This window comes from Eufriesea mexicana, unplaced genomic scaffold, assembly GCF_001483705.2.
Source record: "Eufriesea mexicana isolate 0111107269 unplaced genomic scaffold, ASM148370v2 scaffold11618, whole genome shotgun sequence".
NCBI classification, from domain to species: domain Eukaryota; kingdom Metazoa; phylum Arthropoda; class Insecta; order Hymenoptera; family Apidae; genus Eufriesea; species Eufriesea mexicana.
In genome coordinates this window covers 1-7124 of record NW_016919224.1, presented here as the reverse complement: position 1 = coordinate 7124, position 7124 = coordinate 1, and positions in this window count along the sequence as shown.

The following is a 7124-nucleotide window of genomic DNA, read 5'->3' as shown; positions in this document are numbered from 1 at the left end:
TATAAAATATATTTATAAATATTATTATAAATATTAAGCTGGCATCACAATATAATATTATTATATTATTAAGCAGGCTCAAGGGGTTAATTAAAAAATATAGAATAATTTAATTTTATTTGTGTGTGCTGAAATTCTAAATACAAATTATCGGATTATTATTATTAATTGATTTTCCAAACGTATCATTTAATTTTTGGTAATAGTATACAAAAATCTTGAATTAGCTCTTTCACTAATACAGTGATAGAAAATTTTCTGTAAACAATATAACACACGTAGGAAGAAGAAAATTGTAGGATTTCATGTGTAAAATTATAAAATAATATCATGATGCGTAATTAAAAACGGAAAGAGCTCGATAAAATTAAAAAAAATCGAAAGTTTAAGTCAAATTAAACTAATTCAAACTGTTTTAAAATTAAGATTGATTAAATAGTACTTTTAATAAAACGGTTTACCTAACTTACGTCCTTTGCTAACGATACCGAATGTTTGAAAAATAGAAATAATTAACAATCAATTATGTAAACGATCTAATTGTTTATATAACACATATTGTCTATCAAATAATGCAGAAATTCGAGCAACTAGCATGTAAGAATGTACAAAGTATAACAGCAGACGAAGAACTCTGAAATCATAAATATAAAAATAAATTAATAAATATAAAAATATAAAAATTTTACTGCAAGAAAAATAAATTAAACATAGGGAAAAGTAATGTCTATTTTTCTCTCCACCCTCTTAATAACCATAACAAAGATCACAGCTACCCCTCCACTACGGTATAACCCTCTTTGGTGTTCATATATTAAATTTTACTTTCATCTAGAATATAATGTTACGTAGATAAAACAGGAAACCTAAAATTATTTTGTTCAAAAAATAAACTCAATATGCCCCTAATGCATTCAATTATATCGCTGTAGTACCTTCGATAAGATAGACAAAGGCAGAACTTCAAGCGACATACCATTAGCGCCATCTATGATTTTGGACCGAAAGCTCAAAAAAGTAATAGGAACACAGAATGCGCGAGGAGGTCGTCTAAACTTCATTACGTAATAAACAAGGACAGCAAGAGATTTAAAAAAGGATAGAAAGGACGCGATAGCAGAAAATCATATATTTCTAAATTTCTGTACTAAATTTATGAACTTTTATTATTGCACCAGAAAGCTGAAACTTTGAGCAACATTCTTATGTAATTTTCGTACATAATTTGATGTTAATTAGTATGTTATTAATAATTATTTGAAGGCATGGGTGATTTGATATCAACAATCGGCATGATTGTTCGGTGAAATAATTAATTATGGACAAAACAAGTAAAATGTTATCGAAAATAATACGAGAAGATACACAGGAACATAATTACATTGAAGATTACATTAATGATAAACCTTTCATATCTGTGGCAACATTTCGAACACTCCATGCAATAATTACTGGTAATTAATTAATTAGGAAGAAATTAATTTCCAAAATTATATTAGAAAATTCTTGAAGGATCTGTCTTTATTATGCAATTATAAAGGTTCATAAATTATTCACAGGAATTGAGTAATTTGTTAATTTTTCACGAATTGATTTAATAAAATGTATCAGGAGCTCGTAACCAGAGTTAGTAACCCGTTCGCGTAAAATCAGTGTCATCTATGATTTTGAACTCGAAACTCTTCTATCAAATAATGCAGAAATTCGAGCAACTAGCATGTAAGAATGTACAAAGTATAACAGCAGACGAAGAATTCTGAAATCATAAATATAAAAATAAATTAATAAATATAAAAATATAAAAATTTTACTGCAAGAAAAATAAATTAAACATAGGGAAAAGTAATGTCTATTTTTCTCTCCACCCTCTTAATAACCATAACAAAGATCACAGCTACCCCTCCACTACGGTATAACCCTCTTTGGTGTTCATATATTAAATTTTACTTTCATCTAGAATATAATGTTACGTAGATAAAACAGGAAACCTAAAATTATTTTGTTCAAAAAATAAACTCAATATGCCCCTAATGCATTCAATTATATCGCTGTAGTACCTTCGATAAGATAGACAAAGGCAGAACTTCAAGCGACATACCATTAGCGCCATCTATGATTTTGGACCGAAAGCTCAAAAAAGTAATAGGAACACAGAATGCGCGAGGAGGTCGTCTAAACTTCATTACGTAATAAACAAGGACAGCAAGAGATTTAAAAAAGGATAGAAAGGACGCGATAGCAGAAAATCATATATTTCTAAATTTCTGTACTAAATTTATGAACTTTTATTATTGCACCAGAAAGCTGAAACTTTGAGCAACATTCTTATGTAATTTTCGTACATAATTTGATGTTAATTAGTATGTTATTAATAATTATTTGAAGGCATGGGTGATTTGATATCAACAATCGGCATGATTGTTCGGTGAAATAATTAATTATGGACAAAACAAGTAAAATGTTATCGAAAATAATACGAGAAGATACACAGGAACATAATTACATTGAAGATTACATTAATGATAAACCTTTCATATCTGTGGCAACATTTCGAACACTCCATGCAATAATTACTGGTAATTAATTAATTAGGAAGAAATTAATTTCCAAAATTATATTAGAAAATTCTTGAAGGATCTGTCTTTATTATGCAATTATAAAGGTTCATAAATTATTCACAGGAATTGAGTAATTTGTTAATTTTTCACGAATTGATTTAATAAAATGTATCAGGAGCTCGTAACCAGAGTTAGTAACCCGTTCGCGTAAAATCAGTGTCATCTATGATTTTGAACTCGAAACTCGGATTCGGTAACAGGAACACAGATGGCGCCAGGTGATTGTTGAATGAGCTTCTCATACATTCTATGCAACTAATTTACGATCTACATGGATGCATTATAAAGATGCTACCAAATAAGTATTAATAACTATAAAAATCGTAAATTAATCACAGAAATTGTGAACGAGAAAGTGCGTGGAAAGGGAGAAAAAGATTGGAAGAAAACATGGAAAGCATTGTTGTGTCTATGGAGGTGTGCATGCATCACGTAAAAAAATGTGTTTTTCTATTAACATAACCTTAAGTTGTAAATAAATAATGTAAGATATAAGCCATTGTTTTTCCATCTTCTATTAGTGATTGCAGAACCTGTAAAAAGGCAATACTCTGTTGAAATAAACGGGCATGTGCAACAGAAGGAAAATATTGGACTCGTGGAATATCACCAGCGTAGAGTCATTGGATGCCAAGAATTGTTTTTATGGCAAGGAAAGATTGAAGCAGTAATACAAATATGTAAGGTATGATATGTCTATTTGATTCTAGGTCAGTTAGCCATATGACATGCAGGACATAAATATTTGTTGCTGAAATGAAGATTGAGAAAGGAAGATGGGTTTAGCAGATAAAAAGAGAATAAAATTACTTTAGGCGATGTTCTCTTATAATAGCAAGATATAGAGAATACAGTGACACAGAAAGGTATGTTGTGTTCCCAATGTGAATAAATATTAGTATCAGTGGTCAAAGTTACTGATGAATGCTAATGTTTTAAGTTTCAGAATGATGTAGCTGAGGTACATAAAGAAAAGGGAGAAGTTCGAGTGAAAGCAGTGAGAAGAGGAAATGCATAATATGTGAAATCAAGAAACAGAAAAGAGGCAACATATGTATCAACATAGAAAGATGTGTGGCATCGGCATGCAAATATGGGGTTTATTGAAGAGCCAATAAAACCAATGTTAAAAGGAGGTACGTCTTAAGTGCTGATGATTTTTCGAGAAAAGAACCATTTGGTTGGCTGATTTATAAATGACTAAGGATTTAATATGAAATATTATTGATGAAGAATTTTTTTTACTAAAGAAGACTTACAAACATGAGTAATATTTATATATAAGAGCCACTCACTACGGCTAAAGTAAGTATATTTCAATGGATTGTATATCAGTTTTTACAAATATAACCAATATTCAGTATTTACTTTCCAAATTTCTACATTAATATATTAAATAATTTCTAATTTGAATTACAATACTAAATAATAAATTTTAATAAATTTGATTTTAAAAGTATTTTACATTAATAAAACTATTGTTATATCTAGGTTACAATGAAAACAATTATTGGTGATATTGATTTAGAATTATGGGCAAAAGAAACTTCAAAGGCATGTAAAAATTTCATACAATTATGTATGGAAGGTTATTATGATGACATTATATTTTATAGAATTATCAAAGGATTCATAGCACAAGGTGGTGATCCCACAGGTACAGGAGAAGATAGTAAAAGCATATATGGAGAACCATTTAAAGTAAGACTATATTTAAAAATAAAATGAATTCCATTTTTATTCAAAAATAATTATTAAATATATGTGTTTTAGACTAGGAATTTCATACAAGATTACGTTTTTGTCAGTGAGGTTTAATTGCTATGGCTAATGCTGAAAAAGATGATAATGGTTCCCAATTCTTCTTTACTCTTGGTTCTACATCAGATTTGCAGAATAAACATACAATCTTTGGTAAAGTTACTGGAGAAACTATATATAACATGCTTAAACTTGAAGAAGCACTTGTAGATGAGGTAAATTTAATGTTTACAAGAAAATGTATCAAGAATTGATATAAATATAATATTTCCTCTTTTTTGTAGAATGATAGACCACTTTATCTACCAAAATTGATAAAAACTACAATATTGAACAATCCATTTTCTGATATTATACCAAGAAGAATAGTACAGGAAAGTGAAGAAGTAAAGGACAGTTCAAAAACTAAAACAGCAGCTGTAAAGTAAAAATCATATATGTTTGTAGTATTTAGTCCTGATAGTATTATTCTTTGGAATGAAAAATTTTGTTACAGAAATTCCAATTTTCAGATCAATGAATGAAAGGATAAAAAATAAATTGAGAGATATAAAAAGGAACCAAAGAAAGTAGAAAATTATAAAATAGATGATGTTGAAGATGATATAGATATAAAGGAAAATGAATAGGGAAGAAAGAATTCCTTATGAGGTTTAGCACGAGAGAAAGCCTAGGAAATACACGATAAAAGAGATAGGTGCAAGATAAACCAATATCAAGAATTATTAGTATATCTCATGTATTTGAATAGAATCATTCGCAGTAGTCTGTATATGTCTATAAATATTGTTACATATATATATATATGGTCATTGTAATGATATTATTACGTGATATGTATTACGAAACATCGGCCCGTGATACGGACATCTACTCACATTTTAACGTCTATATGTCATTGTTTATTATGTCGTTAACAATTGACGTGTATGTGTGAAACTTTCAAAGTGAATAAAAAATACCTAAGCATATAACCGTCGTAGTTTCATTTCCTTTTTACCAAGAACAAAATGACTCGCCCTCACCTCTTACTTCATGTTCGTCTATAATTAATTCATCAACTTTTATAATTGCATCGTAAAGGCACAGCCTTATCGAGCTTCCTAATATAATTCTAGATATGAATTCCCTGTTATTTAATTCATTATTGGTGATTATTGCATAGAGTGTTTGAACTATTGCCGAATTTATTAATGGTTTATCTTTTCATTAGTATAATGGAATAATTAATAATTCAAGATCATGAATTAATTATAGAAATTAGGTATTTTTCGTAACAAAATTATATTTATATTTGCTTCATTGATATTAATAAATATGAGACATCGTTTGATATTCTACATCGATACTTTAGCACATGGTTATTTCAAAAATGAAGTATCTACCCGCGATAAAAACGGTTAGCTTGACCCAACCGCTGCCAACTTCTAGTTGATGCCGAATCGAATAAACCGGTAACACGTGGCGGAATATCTTTGCGCGTTAAAGTGAAGCTTTCCATGTCCCTGATGAAACGTTTCGTGAAGTCATGTTAACACTGATAGACGTTTTAATTGTTGCAATCAGGGAAAAGTTTAATCAAGGACAATAATGCTTAGTGTCAGTTGTTATTTCGAAACATTGGAAATGACGGTTACATTTACAACATAAACGAAATACTTACCAATGGGCCACAGAACAAGTTCAAGGAACTGTGAAAAATTCATTAAGATCAGGATACCTAACAGTGAAAATGTGTTTGGTGGTAAAACACCACATGTGGAAAGAAATGAAGTTACACAGTGGAAAACGTATTAAGATACATGTGTGAAACAAGGTGATGTGAATACACATTATAAAACGATACAGGTGCGGATTAAAGTGGTGTCGGTGGGACTCGTATATTAGGGACAGCATAGGCATAAATCATCGACAGTAGATTATAGCTTTCGAGTATTCATTGGGAAAAATGGTAAACATTGATCACAATAGGCCGTATTTCAGTGGTTTTCTTAATTTTCCTACGATCTTTAAGGTTCGGCTCTCTATCAATTTTTTTTTCATTTCGACCATTCCAACTTCTTTTCCGAAATGAAGTGACGGAAGTGTGAGTAGATGTGGCAGGCTATGCCGTAGATTGATGTCGGCTACTATCTCTACGAAATAAGGACTGCTGATAAGAACTGTTCTATCTATCTTTGTAGAGTAAAGCCTCCTCTATCAGAATCAGTGGTTCATTTCCGGTTTTGATAACGCGTTCGCGAAATATAGTGCCGGAAGTGCGATCGCGAGTGACAGGCTACTGCGTAGTTTTCCGTCGGCTCTTATCTTGAGGATATAGGGACAATTGATATGAATTTTTCTACCTATCTTTGTAGAGTAAAGCCTCCTCTATCAGAATCAGTGGTTCATTTCCGGTTTTGATAACGCGTTCGCGAAATATAGTGCCGGAAGTGCGATCGTGAGTGACAGGCTACTGCGTAGTTTTCCGTCGGCTCTTATCTTGAGGATATACGGTCAGTTGATAAGAATTTTTCTACCTATCTTTGTAGAGTAAAGCCTCCTCTAACAGAATCAGTGGTTCATTTCCGGTTTTGATAACGCGTTCACGAAATATAGTGCCGGAAGTGCGATCGTGAGTGACAGGCTGCTGCGTAGTTTTCCGTCGGCTCTTATGTTAAGGATATAGGGACAGTTGATAAAAATTTTTCTACCTATCTTTGTAGAGTAAAGCCTCCTCTATCAGAATCAGTGGTTCATTTCCGG